Source organism: Oncorhynchus clarkii, chromosome 17 (assembly GCF_045791955.1).
Source record: "Oncorhynchus clarkii lewisi isolate Uvic-CL-2024 chromosome 17, UVic_Ocla_1.0, whole genome shotgun sequence".
NCBI lineage: Eukaryota > Metazoa > Chordata > Actinopteri > Salmoniformes > Salmonidae > Oncorhynchus > Oncorhynchus clarkii.
Genome location: NC_092163.1, coordinates 1,006,222 through 1,030,826, shown reverse-complemented (window position 1 = coordinate 1,030,826; position 24,605 = coordinate 1,006,222). Strand labels below are relative to the sequence as shown.

General features: G+C 44.6%; 1 pseudogene; it reads left to right on the top strand.

The window, feature by feature from the left end:
• LOC139369999 (zinc finger protein 585A-like) lies at positions 1-21,388 on the top strand (annotated as a pseudogene).
• Positions 21,389-24,605: the final 3,217 nt, after the last annotated feature.

Genomic DNA, 24,605 nt, shown 5'->3' with positions numbered 1-24,605 from the left:
ATGGAAGAAGAGGAGGACCAGGAAGGAGGAGGTGTGGCCAACCCAGGTAATAAGTACACTAGCCAGGGAATAGACTAGATGTATGTATTCTCCCAAGACCTTATCATGTGAATATTGATTGATTTTAAATTGATTAGTTAATTAAAAGTAGTAGTCTGCTCCAGCTGAAGACAAGACAAGACGACACGACATGACACAACATGACCTGACACAACATGACACAACACAACATGACACAACACAACATGACACAACATGACATAACATAACACAACATGACATAACACAACATGAAATAACACAACACAACATGACCTGACACAACATGACCTGACACAACATGACATGACACAACATGACATGACACAACATGACACAACACGACATGACACAACATGACACAACATGACACAACATGACATGACACGACACAACATGACATGACATGACATAACACAACACAACATGACCTGACACAACATGACCTGACACAACATGACCTGACACAACATGACATGACACAACATGACACAACATGACACAACACGACATGACACAACATGACACAACATGACATGACATGACACGACACAACATGACATGACATAACACAACACAACATGACCTGACACAACATGACCTGACACAACATGACCTGACACAACATGACATGACACAACATGACACAACATGACACAACACGACACAACATGACATGACACAACATGACACAACATAACACAACATGACCTGACACAACATGACCTGACACAACATGACCTGACACAACACGACACGACATGACACAACATGACATGACACAACATGACACAACATGACATGACACGACACAACATGACATGACATAACACAACATGACCTGACACAACATGACCTGACACAACACGACACGACATGACACAACATGACATGACACAACATGACACGACACAACATGACACGACACAACATGACATGACACGACACAACATGACCTGACACAACATGACACAACATGACATAACATGACACGACATGACACGACACAACATGACATGACACAACATGACACAACACAACATGACACACGACATGACACATGACATGACACAACATGACACGACATGACACAACATGACACAACACAACATGACACGACACAACATGACACAACATGACACACCATGACACAACATGACATGACATGACATGACACAACATGACACAACATGACATGACACAACATGACACAACACGACACAACATGACATGACACAACATCACCTGACACAACACGACATGACACGACACAACATGACATGACACAACATGACATGACACAACATGACACGACACAACATGACACGACACAACATGACATGACAAGACACAACATGATATGACACAACATGACACAACATGACATAACATGACATAACATGACACGACATGACACGACACAACATGACATGACACAACATGACACACAACATGACACATGACATGACACAACATGACACGACACGACACAACACGACACAACACGACACAACACGACACAACATGACATGACACAACATGACATGACACAACACGACATGACACAACATGACACGACACAACACGACATGACACAACATGACATGACACAACATGACATGACACAACATGACACGACACAACATGACATGACACAACATGACATGACACAACATGACACGACACAACATGACACGACACAACATGACATGACAAGACACAACATGATATGACACAACATTACACAACATGACATAACATGACATAACATGACACGACATGACACGACACAACATGACATGACACAACATGACACACAACATGACACATGACATGACACGACACAACACGACACAACACGACACAACACGACACAACATGACATGACACAACATGACATGACACAACACGACATGACACAACATGACACGACACAACACGACATGACACAACATGACATGACACAACATGACATAATATAACATAACATAATATAATGTAACACAATATAACACAACACAAACAATTATTCAGGATAAAAACACTGAGGTCCAAAGGCTTATTTCCACTGTGGTCCTGTGAGATGGCAGGTTATTATTTCCACTGTGAGATGGCAGGTTATTATTTCCACTGTGAGATGGCAGGTTATTATTTCCATTGTGGTCCTGTGAGATGGCAGGTTATTATTTCCGCTGTGAGATGGCAGGTTATTATTTCCATTGTGGTCCTGTGAGATAGCAGGTTATTATTTCCACTGTGGTCCTGTGAGATGGCAGGTTATTATTTCCTCTGTGAGATGGCAGGTTATTATTTCCACTGTGAGATGGCAGGTTATTATTTCCATTGTGGTCCTGTGAGTTGGCAGGTTATTATTTCCACTATGAGATGGCAGGTTATTATTTCCACTGTGGTCCTGTGAGATGGCAGGTTATTATTTCCATTGTGGTCCTGTGAGATGGCAGGTTATTATTTCCACTGAGATGGCAGGTTATTATTTCCACTGTGGTCCTGTGAGATGGCAGGTTATTATTTCCACTGAGATGGCAGGTTATTATTTCCATTGTGGTCCTGTGAGATGGCAGGTTATTATTTCCACTGTGAGATGGCAGGTTATTATTTCCACTGTGGTCCTGTGAGATGGCAGGTTATTATTTCCACTGAGATGGCAGGTTATTATTTCCACTGTGGTCCTGTGAGATGGCAGGTTATTATTTCCACTGAGATGGCAGGTTATTATTTCCATTGTGGTCCTGTGAGATGGCAGGTTATTATTTCCACTGTGAGATGGCAGGTTATTATTTCCACTGTGGTCCTGTGAGATGGCAGGTTATTATTTCCACTGTGAGATGGCAGGTTATTATTTCCATTGTGGTCCTGTGAGATGGCAGGTTATTATTTCCGCTGTGAGATGGCAGGTTATTATTTCCACTGTGAGATGGCAGGTTATTATTTCCACTGTGGTCCTGTGAGATGGCAGGTTATTATTTCCGCTGTGAGATGGCAGGTTATTATTTCCACTGAGATGGCAGGTTATTATTTCCATTGTGGTCCTGTGAGATGGCAGGTTATTATTTCCACTGTGAGATGGCAGGTTATTATTTCCACTGTGGTCCTGTGAGATGGCAGGTTATTATTTCCACTGAGATGGCAGGTTATTATTTCCACTGTGGTCCTGTGAGATGGCAGGTTATTATTTCCACTGAGATGGCAGGTTATTATTTCCATTGTGGTCCTGTGAGATGGCAGGTTATTATTTCCACTGTGAGATGGCAGGTTATTATTTCCACTGTGGTCCTGTGAGATGGCAGGTTATTATTTCCACTGTGAGATGGCAGGTTATTATTTCCATTGTGGTCCTGTGAGATGGCAGGTTATTATTTCCGCTGTGAGATGGCAGGTTATTATTTCCACTGTGAGATGGCAGGTTATTATTTCCACTGTGGTCCTGTGAGATGGCAGGTTATTATTTCCGCTGTGAGATGGCAGGTTATTATTTCCACTGTGAGATGGCAGGTTATTATTTCCATTGTGGTCCTGTGAGATAGCAGGTTATTATTTCCACTGTGGTCCTGTGAGATGGCAGGTTATTATTTCCTCTGTGAGATGGCAGGTTATTATTTCCTCTGTGAGATGGCAGGTTATTATTTCCACTGTGAGATGGCAGGTTATTATTTCCATTGTGGTCCTGTGAGTTGGCAGGTTATTATTTCCACTATGAGATGGCAGGTTATTATTTCCACTGTGGTCCTGTGAGATGGCAGGTTATTATTTCCATTGTGGTCCTGTGAGATGGCAGGTTATTATTTCCACTGAGATGGCAGGTTATTATTTCCACTGTGGTCCTGTGAGATGGCAGGTTATTATTTCCACTGAGATGGCAGGTTATTATTTCCACTGTGGTTCTGTGAGGGCAGGTTATTATTTCCACTGTGAGATGGCAGGTTATTATTTCCATTGTGGTCCTGTGAGATGGCAGGTTATTATTTCCACTGTGAGATGGCAGGTTATTATTTCCACTGTGGTCCTGTGAGATGGCAGGTTATTATTTCCGCTGTGAGATGGCAGGTTATTATTTCCACTGTGAGATGGCAGGTTATTATTTCCACTGTGGTCCTGTGAGATGGCAGGTTATTATTTCCATTGTGGTCCTGTGAGATGGCAGGTTATTATTTCCACTGTGGTCCTGTGAGATGGCAGGTTATTATTTCCACTGTGGTCCTGTGAGATGGCAGGTGGGCCTGATTTACACATTATTCTCAATGCAATTTAAAACAACCGTATCATCAATTACAAAATATATATATACAACAACTTAGAACAATTAACAGCACAGAGGTGCTCATTTTAAGAGTCACCTCTTGAAAGAATATCCTACCCCTAATCACACCGTTCCGTTACTTTACAGATATTTCCATAAGTGACACTTTTCAGGTTCAGTTCCACAGAACTGCAGCAGAGTACCAGAATGTGTCTCCCCCCCCAAGGAGCTCTTGATTCTACAGGGAACCAAGTTAGAGCTTCCTCTGGTGGAGGCATTTATATTATAAAGTGTTTTAGATCTTTTGGTTTGACGTTTTACAGGACTTGTTACTGTTAAAAGAGAAGAAGAGGAGGAGGGGGGCAGAGAGGAGGAGGATGGAGAGGAGGAGATTGGGGACAGAGAGGAGGAGGAGGAGGAGGATGGAGAGGAGGAGGTTGGGGACAGAGAGGAGGAGGATGGGGACAGGACCAACCCAGGTAATCAATCACTGATCAAAACATCCAGAGGGAGCTACAGTATATTGAGACCAGTTTCAGATGACTAAGGAGGTTGGGGACAGGACCAACCAGGTAATCCCTGATCAGAACATCAGAGACCAGTTTCATGGAACCCAGTTCCCTATATAGAGCACTACTTTTGAGAAGGGCCCAGACGGCTGAGTGACTGCTTATAGCTGTCAATCTTGTATGTAATAAACTGTGCCCCCTAACCAAATAACTCCTGATCAGTTTACATTGAAAGGGGTCTAAGATGAGTCATCTTCCCTTTCTACCTTCCTACATACCAATGCATAGTGTTGTATACAGTATAATAAACTGGGTGGTTCGAAACCCTGTATGCTGATTGGCTAACAGCCGTGGTTTATCAGACCGTATACCACGGGTATGACATAATATGTATTTTTACTGCTCTAATTACGTTGGTAACCAGTTTATAACAGCAACAAGGCACCTCGGGGGTTTGTGATATATGGCCAATATACCACGGCTAAGGGCTGTGTCCAGGGACTCCTGTTTAACCCCTGTGATGTTGTTATAGAAACAGGAGAGGGTGCCAGCTCAGACAAAGAGAGACCGTTCCTCTGCTCCCAGTGTGGTAAGCGGTTCACTGCACCAAGCAGCCTGAAGACTCACATGCAGAGACACAGCGGAGAGAAACCCCACCAGTGCTCCTTCTGTGGGAAGCGCTTCCTACGATCCACAGACCTGAAGAGACACCAGATGATCCACAAAGGTAAGAGAGACACCCAAACACCTGACGTCGCTCCTCTCTCACCCTGCGTCGCTCCTCTCTCACCCGGCGTCGCTCCTCACCCACCCGGCGTCGCTCCTCACCCACCCGGCGTCGCTCCTCACCCACCCGGCGTCGCTCCTCACCCACCCGGCGTCGCACCTCCCTCACCCGGCGTCGCTCCTCTCTCACCCGGCGTCGCTCCTCCCTCACCCGGCGTCGCTCCTCCCTCACCCGGCGTCGCTCCTCTCTCACCCGGCGTCGCTCCTCTCTCACCCGGCGCCGCTCCTCTCTCACCCGGCGTCGCTCCTCCCTCACCCGGCGTCGCTCCTCCCTCACCCGGCGTCGCTCCTCCCTCACCCGGCGTCGCTCCTCTCTCACCCGGCGTCGCTCCTCCCTCACCCGGCGTCGCTCCTCCCTCACCCGGCGTCGCTCCTCCCTCACCCGGCGTCTCTCCTCTCTTACCCGGCGTCGCTCCTCCCTCACCCGGCGTCGCTCCTCTCTCAACCGGCGTCGCTCCTCTCTCACCCGGCGTCGCTCCTCTCTCACCCGGCGTCGCTCCTCTCTCACCCGGCGTCGCTCCTCTCTCACCCGGCGTCGCTCCTCTCTCACCCGGCGTCGCTCCTCTCTCACCCGGCGTCGCTCCTCACACACATCTCTCTGTTGGAACTGTCAATCAACGTGTCCACACCAGTGCACCTGTTTACCAGTTAAATAAGTTGATCTATACGGTGTAGGTTCATTCCCATGTAAAATGACCCATGAGCACCAACGTGAAGTTCATTGGAGCATGTCAAATTGTGTGTCAAATGAAAGCAGAGAGTCTATATTTTGAAGAAATTAAGGCATACATACATTTGAACCATTTTCCATCCCCCAAAAATGTGAATAAACAAAGGCTTATTGGATGGACAAGGGTTCCTAAAAAACATCTACCAGAAAAAGTCTTAGAAGAAATACATCAAAACACTAATAATATTGAAGTAAAAACCCAACTAATATCAATTCTTATATTTAGTTTTGGATAAATTTTACTGAATCGTTGCCTCGTTACTAAAAACCACATATCTTTAAGATATTTCCTAATGTCTGTCCCTCCATAAGGAGGATAATGAAAGTTCACAAATGTAACAAGTAAATGTAGACCTACCAATTTAGCTATAGTGTTTTTACTGATATCAATTTTGTTTATGAATTCGAAATTCTTTGACCCCCCCCCAAAAAAAATCGGTAACAGAATTTCTTCAATTGAATAGACTATAATAGTTAAACCTATAGTTACAAACCTTAGTTGGGTCACCAATCAATTAAATGTATTTATAAAGCCCTTCTTACATCAGCTGATGTCACAAAGTGCTGTACAGAAACCCAGCCTAAAACCCCAAACAGCAAGCAATGCAGGTGCAGAAGCACGGTGGCTAGGAAAAACTCCCTAGAAAGGCCAGAACCTAGAGAGGAACCAGGCTATGAGGGGTGGCCAGTCCTCTTCTGGCTGTGCCGGGTGGAGATTATAACAGAACATGGCCAAGATGTTCAAATGTTCATAAATGACCAGCATGGTCAGATAATAATAGTAATAGTAATAATAATAATAATAATAATAATAATAATAATAATAATAATCATCACAGTGGTTGTAGAGGGTGCAACAGGTTAGCACCTCAGGAGTAAATGTTAGTTGGCTTTTCATAGCTGATCATTAAGAGTATCTCTACCGCTCCTGATGTCTCTAGAGAGTTGAAAACAGAAGGTCTGGGACAAAGTAGCACGTCCGGTGAACAGGTCAGGGTTCGGTAGCCGCAGGCAGAACAGTTGAAACTGGAGCAGAAGCACGACCAGGTGTACTGGGGACAGCAAGGAGTCATCAGACCAGGTAGTCCTGAGGCATGGTCCTAGGGCTCTGGTCCTCCGAGAGAGAGACAGAGAAAAAGAGACAGAGAATTAGAGAGAGCATACTTAAATTCACACAGGACACCGGATAAGACAGGAGAAATACTCCAGATTTAACAGACTGACCCTAGCCCCCCAACACAAACTATTGCAGCATAAATACTGGAGGCTGAGACGAGAGGGGTCGGGAAACACTGTGGCCCCGTCCGACGATACACCCGGACAGGGCCAAACAGGAAGGATATAACCCCACCCACTTTGCCAAAGCACAGCCCCCACACGACTAGAGGGATATCTTCAACCACCAACTTACTATCCTGAGACAAGGCCGGGTATAGCCCACGAAGATCTCCCCCACGGCACAAACCCGAGTGGGGGCGCCAACCTGGACAGGAAGATCACGTCAGTGACTCAATCCTTGAAACGGTCTTGATATGTTCGTCAAAAGAGAGATCAGGGTCCAGAGTAACGTGAGGTCCTTCAGTTTTATTTGAGATGACTGTACAACCATCAAGATGAATTGTCAGATTCAACAGAAGATCTCATTGTTTCTTGGGACCAAGAACTAGAATCTCTGTTTTGTCCGAGCTTAAAACTAGTAAATTTGTCACCATCCACTTCCTTATGTCTGAAACGCAGGCTTCCAGGGAGGGCAATTTTGGGGCTTCATCGTGTTTAATCAAAATGTACAGCTGTGTGTCGTCCACATAGCAGTGAAAGTTAACATTATTTCCGAATGACATCATCAAGAGGTGAAATATAAAGTGAAAACAATAGTGGTCCTAAAACGGAGCCTTGAGGAATACCAACATTTACAATTGATTTGTCATAGGAGAAACCATCTACAGGGACAAACTGATATCTTTCCGACAGATAAGATCTAAACCAGGCCAGAACTTGTCCGTGTAGACCAATTTGGGTTTCCAATCTCTCCAAAAGAATGTGGTGATCGATGGTATCAAAAGCAGCGCTAAGGTCTAGGAGCACGAGGACAGATGCAGAGCCTCGGTCTGACACCATTAAAAAGTAATTTACCACCTTCACAAGTACAGTCTCAGTGCTATGATGGGGTCTAAAACCAGACTGAAGCGTTTCGTATACATTGTTTGTCTTCAGGAAGGCAGTGAGTTGCTGCTCAACAGCTTTTTAATTTTTCTTTGAGAGGAATGGGAGATTCGATATAGGCAGATAGTTTTTTATATATTCTGGGTCAAGGTTTGGCTTTTTCAAGAGAGGCTTTATTACTGCCACTTCCAGTAGGTTTGGTACACATCCGGTGGATAGGGAGCCGTTTATTATATTCAACATAGGAGGGCCAAGCACAGGAAGCAGCTCTTTCAGTAGTTTAGTTGGAATAGGGTCCAGTATGCAGCTTGAAGGTTTAGAGGCCAATACTATTTTCATCAATGTGTCAAGAGATATTAAACAACGTGAGTGTGTCCCTTGATCCTAGGTCCTGGCAGTGTTGTGTAGACTCAGGACAACTGAGTTTTGGATAAATACACAGATTTAAAGAGGAGTCCTTAATTTCCTTTCTAATGATACTGATCTTTTTTGTCAAAGAAGTTCATGAATTTATCACTGCTGAAGTGAAAGCCATCCTCTCTTGGGGAATGCTGCTTTTTAGTTAGCTTTGCGACAGTATCAAAAATCTATTTTGGATTGTTCTTATTTTCCTCCAATTAAATTGGAAAAATAGGATGATCGAGCAGCAGTGAGGGCTCTTCGATACTGCGCGGTACTGTCTTTCAGAGCTCGTCGGAAGACTTCCAGTTTGGTGTGGCGCCATTTCCGTTCCAATTCTAGGAAACTTTGTGTTGTCTGAGAATTTATAGCACAGCTTTTGATGATCCTTGGTTGGGGTCTGAGCAGGTTATTTGTTGCGATTGCAAACATAATAAAATGGTGGTCCGATAGTCCAGGATTATGATCCACAATATTTATTCCGCGGGATGAAATTAGATCCAGAGTATGACAATGACATCGAGTAGGTCCGGAGACATGTTGGACAAAACCCACTGAGTCGATGATGGCTCCGAAAGCCTTTTGGAGTGGGTCTGTGGACTTTTCCATGCGAAAATTAAAGTCACCAAAAATATGAATATTATCATGTTAATGTTACTACTTAGCTTCGGCTGGTGGAGGTCCTGTAGAATCACGTCCAGAGAAAGCATCATGTTAATGTTACTACTGAGCTTCGGCTGGTGGAGGTCCTGTAGAACCACGTCCAGAGAAAGCATCATGTTAATGTTACTACTTAGCTTCGGCTGGTGGAGGTCCTGTCCGGGTGAAAAAGTTGAATGAAAAAAGTCGAGCGAGGGGGGGAAAAAATATATATAAAGCGATAATTAGAAAGTAAAAACCATAAAGTTAGCAGGTAGCAAAGTAAGTTTAGCAACAAACCACACATAATCACGTAAACAAGTCTACAAGTTGTGACTGGAAATGACAACCAAAAGATACAAGGAAGTGGTCGTGTTGGTGCTCTGTAAGGTAGTGTCGGTGCTCTGTAAGGTAGTGTTGGTGCTCTGTAGGGTAGTGTTGGTGCTCTGTAAGGTAGTGTTGGTGCTCTGTAAGGTAGTGTTGGTGCTCTGTAAGGTCGTTTTGGTGCTCTGTAAGGTAGTGTTGGTGCTCTGTAAGGTAGTGTTGGTGCTCTGTAGGGTAGTGTTGGTGCTCTGTAAGGTAGTGTTGGTGCTCTGTAGGGTAGTGTTGGTGCTCTGTAAGGTAGTGTTGGTGCTCTGTAAGGTAGTGTTGGTGCTCTGTAAGGTCGTTTTGGTGCTCTGTAAGGTAGTGTTGGTGCTCTGTAAGGTAGTGTTGGTGCTCTGTAAGGTAGTGTTGGTGCTCTGTAAGGTAGTGTTGGTGCTCTGTAAGGTAGTGTTGGTGCTCTGTACATCATACCAGCTACTGTCCTCCCTTCCACTGACTGTTATGTTTAGCTCATAGTGTCTCCTGTTACTGTCCTCTCTTCCACTGACATACTGTTATGTTCAGGAAGGGAGGACAGTAGCAGAAGACACAATGAGCTGAACACAGAGTAGAGTACAATCCTGTACTGTGGAGTATAGTACCATACAGTCCTGTACTGTGGAGTATAGTACCATACAGTCCTGTACTGTGGAGTATAGTTCAGTATAGTACCATATAGTCCTGTACTGTGGAGTATAGTACCATATAGTCCTGTACTGTGGAGTATAGTACCATACAGTCCTGTACTGTGGATTATAGTACCATATAGTCCTGTACTGTGGAGTATAGTTCAGTATAGTACCATATAGTCCTGTACTGTGGAGTATAGTACCATATAGTCCTGTACTGTGGAGTATAGTACCATACAGTCCTGTACTGTGGAGTATAGTACCATACAGTCCTGTACTGTGGAGTATAGTTCAGTATAGTACCATATAGTCCTGTACTGTGGAGTATAGTACCATACAGTCCTGTACTGTGGAGTATAGTTCAGTATAGTACCATATAGTCCTGTACTGTGGAGTATAGTACCATATAGTCCTGTACTGTGGAGTATAGTACCATATAGTCCTGTACTGTGGAGTATAGTTCAGTATAGTACCATACAGTCCTGTACTGTGGAGTATAGTACCATATAGTCCTGTACTGTGGAATATAGTTCAGTATAGTACCATACAGTCCTGTACTGTGGAGTATAGTACCATATAGTCCTGTACTGTGGAGTATAGTACCATACAGTCCTGTACTGTGGATTATAGTACCATACAGTCCTGTACTGTGGAGTATAGTACCATACAGTCCTGTACTGTGGAGTATAGTACCATATAGTCCTGTACTGTGGAGTATAGCGCAGTATAGTACCATACAGTCCTGTACTGTGGAGTATAGTACCATACAGTCCTGTACTGTGGATTATAGTACCATACAGTCCTGTACTGTGGAGTATAGTTCAGTATAGTACCATACAGTCCTGTACTGTGGAGTATAGTACCATATAGTCCTGTACTGTGGAGTATAGCTCAGTATAGTACCATATAGTCCTGTACTGTGGAGTATAGTACCATACAGTCCTGTACTGTGGAGTATAGTTCAGTATAGTACCATACAGTCCTGTACTGTGGAATATAGTTCAGTATAGTACCATACAGTCCTGTACTGTGGATTATAGTACCATATAGTCCTGTACTGTGGAGTATAGCTCAGTATAGTACCATACAGTCCTGTACTGTGGAGTATAGTTCAGTATAGTACCATACAGTCCTGTACTGTGGAATATAGTTCAGTATAGTACCATACAGTCCTGTACTGTGGAATATAGTTCAGTATAGTACCATACAGTCCTGTACTGTGGATTATGGTACCATACAGTCCTGTACTGTGGAATATAGTTCAGTATAGTACCATATAGTCCTGTACTGTGGAATATAGTACCATACAGTCCTGTACTGTGGAGTATAGTACCATATAGTCCTGTACTGTGGAGTATAGTACCATATAGTCCTGTACTGTGGAGTATAGTACCATACAGTCCTGTACTGTGGAGTATAGTTCAGTATAGTACCATACAGTCCTGTACTGTGGAATATAGTTCAGTATAGTACCATACAGTCCTGTACTGTGGATTATAGTACCATATAGTCCTGTACTGTGGAGTATAGCTCAGTATAGTACCATACAGTCCTGTACTGTGGAGTATAGTACCATACAGTCCTGTACTGTGGAATATAGTTCAGTATAGTACCATACAGTCCTGTACTGTGGAATATAGTTCAGTATAGTACCATACAGTCCTGTACTGTGGATTATGGTACCATACAGTCCTGTACTGTGGAATATAGTTCAGTATAGTACCATATAGTCCTGTACTGTGGAATATAGTACCATACAGTCCTGTACTGTGGAGTATAGTACCATATAGTCCTGTACTGTGGAGTATAGTACCATATAGTCCTGTACTGTGGAGTATAGTTCAGTATAGTACCATACAGTCCTGTACTGTGGAATATAGTTCAGTATAGTACCATACAGTCCTGTGGAGTATAGCGCAGTATAGTACCATACAGTCCTGTGGAGTATAGTTCAGTATAGTACCATACAGTCCTGTACTGTGGAGTATAGTTCAGTATAGTACCATACAGTCCTGTACTGTGGAATATAGTTCAGTATAGTACCATACAGTCCTGTACTGTGGAGTATAGTTCAGTATAGTACCATACAGTCCTGTACTGTGGAATATAGTACACAGTAGAGCACACAAGAGTTGAGTATATTGAACTGTGCTGAACTATACTCTACTGTGCCAAACGTTACTATACTAATCTATTGTATACTCTACTCTACTGAACTGTACTGTACTGTACTGTACTCTACTGTACTGTACTGAACTCTACTGTACTCTACTCTACTGTACTGTACTGAACTCTACTGTACTCTACTCTACTGTACTGTACTGAACTCTACTGTACTCTACTCTACTGTACTGTACTGAACTCTACTGTACTCTACTCTACTGTACTGTACTGAACTCTACTGTACTGTACTCCACTGAACTCTACTGAACTGTACTGTACTGTACTCTACTGTACTCCACTGAACTGTACTGTACTCTACTGTACTGTACTGAACTCTACTGTACTCTACTCTACTGTACTGTACTGAACTCTACTGTACTGAACTCTACTATACTGTACTCCACTGAACTCTACTGAACTGTACTGTACTGTACTCTACTGTACTGTACTCCACTGAACTGTACTGTACTCTACTGAACTCTACTCTACTGTACTGAAATCTACTGAACTGTACTGTACTCCTGTACTGTACTGCACTCTAATCTACTGTACTCTACTGATATCTACTGTACTGTACTGTACTGAAATCTACTGCATTGAACCCTACTGAAATCTACTATACTGATCTCTACTATACTACACTGAAATCTACTGTACTCTACTGAACTGTACTGTACTCTACTGAAATATACTGTACTCCACTGAACTGTACTGTACTCTACTGAACTCTACTGTACTCTACTGTACTCTACTGAACTGTACTGTACTCTACTGAACTGTACTCTACTGAAATCTACTATACTGTACTCTACTGAACTCTAGAATACTGTACTCTACTGAAATCTACTGTACTGAACTCTACTGAAATGTACTATACACTACTTAAATCTACTGAACTCTTCTCTACTGTACTCTACTGAACTGTACTGTACTCTACTGAAATCTACTAGACTGTACTGTGCTGTACTCTACTCTATTGTACTGTATTGAAATCTACTCTACTATACTGTACTGAACTCTTCTCTACTGTACTCTACTCTACTGTACTCTACTATACTCTACTGTACTCTACTGAAATCTACTATACTGTACTCTACTGAACTGAACTCTACTGTTCTGTACTGAACTCTTCTCTACAATACTGTACTGAACTTTACTATACTGTACTCTACTCTACTGAACTCTACTATACTGTACTGAACTTTACTATACTCTACTGAACTCTACTGTGCTTTGATATCCAAACTTGTAAAACATTTGTGCAGATTTCGCTTCGGATGAACCAAATGTGGTTTTGCTGCGGAGCAGATTTAAATAATTGCCTGTGTGTAGAATAATACCCACATATGTAGAGGAGGATGTTGGATAATAATACCCACATATGTAGAGGAGGATGTTGGATAATAATACCCACATATGTAGATGAGGATGTTGGATACCCACATATGTAGAGGAGGATGTTGGATACCCACATATGTAGAGGAGGATGTTGGATACCCACATATGTAGAGGAGGATGTTGGATACCCACATATGTAGAGGAGGATGTTGGATACCCACATATGTAGAGGAGGATGTTGTTAGATAATAATACCCACATATGTAGAGGAGGATGTTGGATACCCACATATGTAGAGGAGGATGTTGGATACCCACATATGTAGAGGAGGATGTTGGATCATAATACCCACATATGTAGAGGAGGATGTTGGATACCTACATATGTAGAGGAGGATGTTGGATCATAATACCCACATATGTAGAGGAGGATGTTGGATACCCACATATGTAGAGGAGGTGTTGGATACCCACATATGTAGAGGAGGATGTTGGATCATAATACCCACATATGTAGAGGAGGATGTTGGATACCCACATATGTAGAGGAGGATGTTGGATACCCACATATGTAGAGGAGGATGTTGGATAATAATACCCACATATGTAGAGGAGGATGTTGGATACCCACATATGTAGTGGAGGATGTTGGATAATAATAACCACATATGTAGAGGAGGATGTTGGATACCCACATATGTAGAGGAGGATGTTGGATAATAATACCCACATATGTAGAGGATGATGTTGGATACCCACATATGTAGTGGAGGATGTTGGATAATAATACCCACATATGTAGAGGAGGATGTTGGATACCCACATATGTAGAGGAGGATGTTGGATCATAATACCCACATATGTAGAGGAGGATGTTGGATACCTACATATGTAGAGGAGGATGTTGGATCATAATACCCACATATGTAGAGGAGGATGTTGGATACCCACATATGTAGAGGAGGTGTTGGATACCCACATATGTAGAGGAGGATGTTGGATCATAATACCCACATATGTAGAGGAGGATGTTGGATACCCACATATGTAGAGGAGGATGTTGGATAATAATACCCACATATGTAGAGGAGGATGTTGGATACCCACATATGTAGTGGAGGATGTTGGATAATAATAACCACATATGTAGAGGAGGATGTTGGATACCCACATATGTAGTGGAGGATGTTGGATAATAATACCCACATATGTAGAGGAGGATGTTGGATACCCACATATGTAGAGGAAGATGTTGGATAATAATACCCACATATGTAGAGGAGGATGTTGGATACCCACATATGTAGAGGAGGATGTTGTTGGATAATAATACCCACATATGTAGAGGAGGATGTTGTTGGATAATAATACCCACATATGTAGAGGAGGATGTTGGATACCCACATATGTAGAGGAGGATGTTGTTGGATAATAATACCCACATATGTAGATGAGGATGTTGGATACCCACATATGTAGATGAGGATGTTGGATACCCACATATGTAGAGGAGGATGTTGTTGGATAATAATACCCACATATGTAGATGAGGATGTTGGATACCCACATATGTAGATGAGGATGTTGGATACCCACATATGTAGAGGAGGATGTTGGATACCCACATATGTAGAGGAGGATGTTGGATACCCACATATGTAGAGGAGGATGTTGAATACCCACATATGTAGAGGAGGATGTTGGATACCCACATATGTAGAGGAGGATGTTGGATACCCACATATGCAGAGGAGGATGTTGCATTTATGTCATGCAATAAAATGCAAATTAATTACTTAAAAAATCATGCAATGTGATTTTCTGGATTTTTGTTTTAGATTCCGTCTCTCACAGTTGAAGTGTGCGTATGATAGAAATTACAGACCTCTACATGCTTTGTAAGTAGGAAAACCTGCAAAATTGGCAGTGTATCAAATACTTGTTCTCCCCACATATGTAGAGGAGGATGTTGCATATGTACACTCTTTTTTGTAGAGATCTGTTACCGGGTGTAAATCCACTTCACTCACTTCTTTCAAGTTCAATGTGTCCTGTCATAAACCGACACGCCGTTCTTTATACAGAGTCTTTAAGAAAACCAGGTCACGTAAATAAACTGAGGGAGATTTCACTGAAATTCCGCTACCAAACTCCCTCACAACTCCTACCAAACTCGATCACAACTCCTACCAAACTCCCTCACAACTCCTACCAAACTCCCTCACAGTCATTCCAGTAAATGTGTTTTTTGGGGGGGTCAAATGTTCAGTGTAAACGTAGTCCTTGTGCATAAAGTTGTATGTTTGTTAAAAATCTGTTTTTTTTGTAGAACATACATTTTACGTACATTAAAAAATAATAATCTGTCTCCATTCAGTTAAAATGGAATTGCCCATATATGCCTAATACTGTATGTGCTGGTGGTGCTGTTCTCTCCTTTGTGTACTGCAGCGGTTTAACCTCTGTGACGTTGTCATTAAAGCAGTCACCTCGGACAGACCGTACCGCTGTTCGGAGTGCGGCAAGACGTTCACCTCGCCGACCAGCCTGAGGATCCACCTGAAGATCCACAGCGAAGACAAACCACACCAGTGTTCCGTCTGCGGGAAGCGTTTCCTGTGGCTGTGTGTTCTGAAGAGACACCAGGTGGTGCACAAAGGTGAGAGAAACATCTCTCTGCTGGAAGACATGGTCCTGTGTGGCTCGTTGGTAGAACGTGACCTTCGCAAGCCCCAGGATCGTGTTCAGAATGACAGAACGGTGCATCGTTGAATTCAACGGAAACAGTACTGTCCGACTGGTTGTGATTATAGAGGCTCAGAGGACAGCTACCATAGGGTGTGGTTATAGAGGCTCAGAGGACAGTTACCATAGAGTGTGGTTATAGAGGCTCAGAGGACAGTTACCATAGGGTGTGGTTAGAGGCTCAGAGGACAGTTACCATAGGGTGTGGTTATAGAGGCTCAGAGGACAGTTACCATAGGGTGTGGTTATAGAGGCTCAGAGGACAGTTACCATAGAGTGTGGTTATAGAGGCTCAGAGGACAGTTACCATAGGGTGTGGTTAGAACCTCAGAGGACAGTTACCATAGGGTGTGGTTATAGAGGCTCAGAGGACAGTTACCATAGGGTGTGGTTATAGAGGCTCAGAGGACAGTTACCATAGGGTGTGGTTATAGAGGCTCAGAGGACAGTTACCATAGGGTGTGGTTATAGAGGCTCAGAGGACAGTTACCATAGAGTGTGGTTATAGAGGCTCAGAGGACAGTTACCATAGGGTGTGGTTATAGAGGCTCAGAGGACAGTTACCATAGGGTGTGGTTATAGAGGCTCAGAGGACAGTTACCATAGGGTGTGGTTATAGAGGCTCAGAGGACAGTTACCATAGGGTGTGGTTATAGAGGCTCAGAGGACAGTTACCATAGGGTGTAAGTCTACTGTATGTGTACTTGCTGTTCTTGCTTCTGTCTCGATGTGTTCTAAACCCTGTGACGTGGTCATTGAAGCAGGAGAGAGCGCCGCCTCGGACCCAGACAGCCCAGGGGATCCCGAACAGGGGCAGAAGCCGTACCCGGACCCTAAAAGACTGCACCTCTGCTCAGAGTGCGGCAAGAGGTTCACCACAGCGCCTTTACTAAAGTCTCACAGGAAGTCTCACAGTGGGGAGATACACCACCAGTGCTCCGTCTGTGGGAAGTGTTTCCTGCTGTTCCAGGACCTCAGGAGACACCAGGAGATACACAAAGGTGAGTGAGAGAGACACCGGGAGATCCACAAAGGTGAGAGAGAGACACCGGGAGATCCACAAAGGTGAGAGAGAGACACCGGGAGATCCACAAAGGTGAGAGAGAGAGACACCGGGAGATCCACAAAGGTGAGAGAGAAACACCGGGAGATACACAAAGGTGAGAGAGACACCGGGAGATCCACAAAGGTGAGAGAGAGACACCGGGAGATCCACAAAGGTGAGAGAGAGACACCGGGAGATCCACAAAGGTGAGTGAGAGAGACACCGGGAGATCCACAAAGGTGAGTGAGAGAGACACCGGGAGATCCACAAAGGTGAGTGAGAGAGACACCGGGAGATCCACAAAGGTGAGTGAGAGAGACACCGGGAGATCCACAAAGGTGAGAGAGAGACACCGGGAGATCCACAAAGGTGAGAGAGAGACACCGGGAGATCCACAAAGGTGAGAGAGAGACACCGGGAGATCCACAAAGGTGAGAGAGAGACACCGGGAGATACACAAAGGTGAGAGAGAGACACCAGGAGATCCACAAAGGTGAGAGAGAGACACCGGGAGATCCACAAAGGTGAGAGAGAGACACCGGGAGATCCACAAAGGTGAGAGAGACACCAGGAGATACACAAAGGTGAGAGAGAGACACCGGGAGATCCACAAAGGTGAGAGAGAGACACCAGGAGATACAAAGGTGAGAGAGAGACACCAGGAGATACAAAGGTGAGAGAGAGACACCGGGAGATCCACAAAGGTGAGAGAGAGACACCGGGAGATCCACAAAGGTCAGAGAGAGACACCAGGAGATACACAAAGGTGAGAGAGAGACACCGGGAGATCCACAAAGGTGAGAGAGAGACACCGGGAGATCCACAAAGGTGAGAGAGAGACACCGGGAGATCCACAAAGGTGAGAGAGACACCAGGAGATACACAAAGGTGAGAGAGAGACACCAGGAGATCCACAAAGGTGAGAGAGAGACACCGGGAGATCCACAAAGGTGAGAGGGAGACACCGGGAGATCCACAAAGGTGAGAGAGAGACACCGGGAGATCCACAAAGGTGAGGGGGAGAGGTGAGAGGGAGACACCGGGAGATACACAATGGTGAGGGGGAGAGGTGAGAGGGAGACACCGGTGAGAGGGAGACACCGGGAGATCCACAAAGGTGAGGGGGAGAGGTGAGAGGGAGACACCGGTGAGAGGGAGACACCGGGAGATACACAATGGTGAGGGGGAGAGGTGAGAGGGAGACACCGGTGAGAGGGAGACACCGGGAGATACACAATGGTGAGGGGGAGAGGTGAGAGGGAGACACCGGTGAGAGGGAGACACCGGGAGATACACAATGGTGAGGGGGAGAGGTGAGAGGGAGACACCGGTGAGAGGGAGACACCGGGAGATACACAATGGTGAGAGAGAGACACCAGGAGATCCACAAAGGTGAGAGAGAGACACCAGGAGATACACAAAGGTGAGAGGGAGACACCGGGAGATACACAAAGGTGAGAGAGAGATACACAAAGGTGAGAGAGACTCAAACACACTGATTCACTGTAGCAAAATGTTTTGCAATGGAAAGGGAAACATTTTTGTGCAAAAATTATATTGGACAAATTCAGGTTCCTTCTCCATTTTGTTCTGTTTGCTTCCATTTTTGTTCCTAGTGAATACACCCCTGAAGTCTATGCTCACACACTTGGGTCATATTCATTAGGAACCAAACAGAAACAAATGGGCCCGAAGTGGGAGGGACTATCCAATAATAATACACTTGTTTTCCGTTTGCAAAACATTTTGCAACAGTACTTTGCAGTAATGAACAGGACCCTGAGATCTCTGCTGGAAGACAGGTGACTTGAAGAAACATCAACATATCCACAGCAGTGCTTCTTTCCATAAATTAGCTGGGTATTTATATGTGTATTAGTCTTTAATAAACTGTCATTTATTGACAGTGCAGCATTTTAAGCCCTGTAATGTTGTCATTGAAGGGGGCAACAACTCTGACGCAGACAGTCCAGGGGAACCAGATCCGGAGAGACCGTTCCCCTGCTCTGTGTGTGGTAAGAGGTTCACCGCAGCCTTCAGGCTTAAGGCACACATGAAGATCCACAGCGGAGAGAAACCCCACCAGTGCTCCGTCTGTGGCAAGGCCTTCCTTCGACCCTACGACCTTAAAAGACACCTGGTGACCCATAAAGGTGAGAGGAACACCAGGTTGGAGTTGTGCTATCCTTATCATTTTCCTCCTGTGTTAAACCCTTCTAATGTTGTCATTGAAACAGGAGAGGGCACCAGCTCTGACCCTGACAGTCCAGGGGATCCTGACCAGGAGCTGAAGCCATATTTCTGCTCCCAGTGCGGTAAGAGGTTCACTGCAGCCAGCAGCCTGAAGACACACACAATGATGCACAGTGGAAAGAAACCCCACCAGTGCTCCGTCTGTGGGAAGTGTTTCCTGCGATACCAGGACCTGAAGAGACACCAGGTGATCCACAAAGGTAAGAGAGACCCACACACCTGAGTCATGTTTACTAGGAAACCACACTGAAGCAAACAGGCAGAAACGGGGATGGACTACCAGATCTTTTCCAATAAGAAATGCTTTATTTCTGCACCAATAAATTTCTCCTCTCTGTCTTGTAATGTTGTCATTGAAACAGGAGAGGGCGCCAGCACAGAAAAACCCCACCAGTGCTCTGTCTGCGAAGAGAGTTTCTTGAAGCTTGACGACTTGAACATTCACGTGACGATCCACACAGGAGAGAAGACCAAGCACATCTGCCAACCATGTGGGAAGACCTTCACTCTGCTGCAGGACCTAAAGACTCACCAGCGCACCCATACGGGAGAGAAACCATACCACTGCTCCAAGTGCCCAGAGAGCTTTGGCAACCTGTTGGAGTACAGGGAGCACAAGCAGACACACAATAACAAGAAACCGTATCTTTGTGACCAATGCGGCCAGACGTTCACCCACTTCTACACCCTCAAGACCCACCGGTCAATCCACACAGGGGAGAACCTCCTCCACTGCTCCTACTGTGGGAGGGGCTTCACTCAGAAAACGTCCTTGGCGACCCACATACTGATCCACACCAAGGAAAAACCGCACCAGTGCTCTGTGTGTGGCCAACGTTTTGCCAGAAGCGAAAGCCTGAAGAAACACAAGAGGATACACATGGCAGAGGTCCGCCATCACATGTGCGAGTGCGGGAAGAGTTTCCCGGACATGAAGAGGTTGGAGGTGCACGCGAGAATGCACTACAAGAGCCTGGAAAAGAAGTACTGCTGCTCATACTGCGGGAGAATGTTCCTACGGGACGGGGATCTAAAGAGTCACCAGAGAACACACACCGGAGAGAAACCCTTTGTCTGCGCCATATGCGGGAAAAGTTTCGCCCAATCTGGGAACTTGAGAGTGCATCAGATCAAGCACACTAAAGAGAGACCGTACCCTTGTACTGTCTGTGATAAGGGGTTCACCACCTCTGGGAGTCTGAAGGTGCACATGAGGAGGTTTCATACAGGGGAGAAGCCGTACGTCTGTAGCCTGTGTGGGAAAGGGTTCATTGTACCCAAAGCACTAAAGACACACCAACAGAAACATATGAAAGAGACTACCGTCTAGTTTGACGGGAGATGGGAAAAGACTGTCTTTCTGTGATTCCTCGCTCCACTCTCCTCTCAACTGTAATAGAGGAGAAGTTCTGAGGTCCCTCCTCTCTGACTTTATTCTCCATTTTGAGGAGGAGACGAAGAGAAAGAGGAATCGGGGAATGATGAATTGAGAAATAGTCGAGGCCTGCTGCTGGTTTTACCTGCTGCTCCCATTGAGGACATGTTTTTTTCAAAATAAAAGTTCCCCCCCCCCTACATGCATCCATGTAATTGTGCTCTAAATGTGCCATTAGACATCACTCACCATGACAGAATAGCTAGTGGTTAGTTTAGTGATACAACCTCAGAGTTTCTGTAGAGTATCATCCAACTAGCCACTAGCTATTCAGTCTGTAAGATACTCTACAGAAACTCTGAGGTTGTATCATCAAACTATACACTAGCTATTCAGTCTGTAAGATACAACCTCAATAAAGTTTCTGTAGAATATCTTAATGTCAGATATGAATTGACAGGATGATATGATTATGTATGGCATGATATGACACAATATGCATTATGACAATAATACATTTAAACCTGACATGAGGTCTCTACTCACCATCACTGGTACCTATTGACATGATGTCTCGACTCACCATGACTGGTACCTATTGACATGATGTCTCTACTCACCATGACTGGTACCTATTGACATGATGTCTCTCTCTACTCACCATGACTGGTACCTATTGGCATGATGTCTCTACTCACCATGGCTGGTACCTATTGACATGATGTCTCTCTCCACTCACCATGACTGGTACCTATTGACATGATGTCTCTACTCACCATGACTGGTACCTATTGACATGATGTCTCTCTCTACTCACCATGACTGGTACCTATTGACATGTCTCTACTCACCATGACTGGTACCTATTGACATGATGTCTCCACTCACCATGACTGGTACCTATTGACATGATGTCTCTACTCACCATGACTGGTACCTATTGACATGATGTCTCTACTCACCATGACTGGTACCTATTGACATGATGTCTCTACTCACCATGACTGGTACCTATTGACATGATGTCTCTCTCTACTCACCACGACTGGTACCTATTGACATGAGGTCTCCACTCACCATGACTGGTACCTATTGACATGATGTCTCTACTCACCATGACTGGCACCTATTGGCATGATGTCTCTACTCACCATGACTGGTACCTATTGGCATGATGTCTCTACTCACCATGACTGGTACCTATTGACATGATGTCTGTCTCTACTCACCATGACTGGTACCTATTGGCATGATGTCTCTCTCCACTCACCATGACTGGTACCTATTGACATGATGTCTCTACTCACCATGACTGGCACCTATTGGCATGATGTCTCTACTCACCATGACTGGTACCTATTGGCATGATGTCTCTACTCACCATGACTGGTACCTATTGACATGATGTCTCTACTCACCATGACTGGTACCTATTGACATGATGTCTCTACTCACCATGACTGGTACCTATTGGCATGATGTCTCTACTCACCATGACTGGTACCTATTGACATGATGTCTCTCTCTACTCACCATGACTGGTACCTATTGACATGTCTCTACTCACCATGACTGGTACCTATTGACATGATGTCTCCACTCACCATGACTGGTACCTATTGACATGATGTCTCTACTCACCATGACTGGTACCTATTGACATGATGTCTCTACTCACCATGACTGGTACCTATTGACATGATGTCTCTCTCGACTCACCATGACTGGTACCTATTGACATGAGGTCTCCACTCACCATGACTGGTACCTATTGACATGATGTCTCTACTCACCATGACTGGCACCTATTGGCATGATGTCTCTACTCACCATGACTGGTACCTATTGGCATGATGTCTCTACTCACCATGACTGGTACCTATTGACATGATGTCTCTACTCACCATGACTGGTACCTATTGGCATGATGTCTCTCCACTCACCATGACTGGTACCTATTGACATGATGTCTCTACTCACCATGACTGGTACCTATTGACATGATGTCTCTCTCTACTCACCATGACTGGTACCTATTGACATGAGGTCTCCACTCACCATGACTGGTACCTATTGACATGATGTCTCTACTCACCATGATTGGCACCTATTGGCATGATGTCTCTACTCACCATGACTGGTACCTATTGGCATGATGTCTCTACTCACCATGACTGGTACCTATTGACATGATGTCTCTACTCACCATGACTGGTACCTATTGACATGATGTCTCTACTCACCATGACTGGTACCTATTGGCATGATGTCTCTACTCACCATGACTGGTACCTATTGACATGAGGTCTCTACTCACCATGACTGGTACCTATTGGCATGATGTCTCTCTCCACTCACCATGGCTGGTACCTATTGACATGATGTCTCTACTCACCATGACTGGTACCTATTGGCATGATGTCTCTACTCACCATGACTGGTACCTATTGACATGATGTCTCTACTCACCATGACTGGTACCTATTGACATGATGTCTCTACTCACCATGACTGGTACCTATTGACATGATGTCTCTACTCACCATGACTGGTACCTATTGACATGATGTCTCTACTCACCATGACTGGTACCTATTGGCATGATGTCTCTACTCACCATGACTGGTACCTATTGACATGATGTCTCTACTCACCATGACTGGTACCTATTGACATGATGTCTCTCTCCACTCACCATGACTGGTACCTATTGACATGATGTCTCTCTCCACTCACCATGACTGGTACCTATTGACATGATGTCTCTACTCACCATGACTGGTACCTATTGACATGATGTCTCTACTCACGATGACTGGTACCTATTGACATGATGTCTCTACTCACCATGACTGGTACCTATTGACATGATGTCTCTACTCACCATGACTGGTACCTATTGGCATGATGTCTCTACTCACCATGACTGGTACCTATTGACATGATGTCTCTACTCACCATGACTGGTACCTATTGACATGATGTCTCTCTCCACTCACCATGACTGGTACCTATTGACATGATGTCTCTCTCCACTCACCATGACTGGTACCTATTGACATGATGTCTCTACTCACCACTGGTACATTGACATGATGTCTCTACTGACTGGTACCTATTGACATGATGTCTCTACTCACCATGACTGGTACCTATTGACATGATGTCTCTA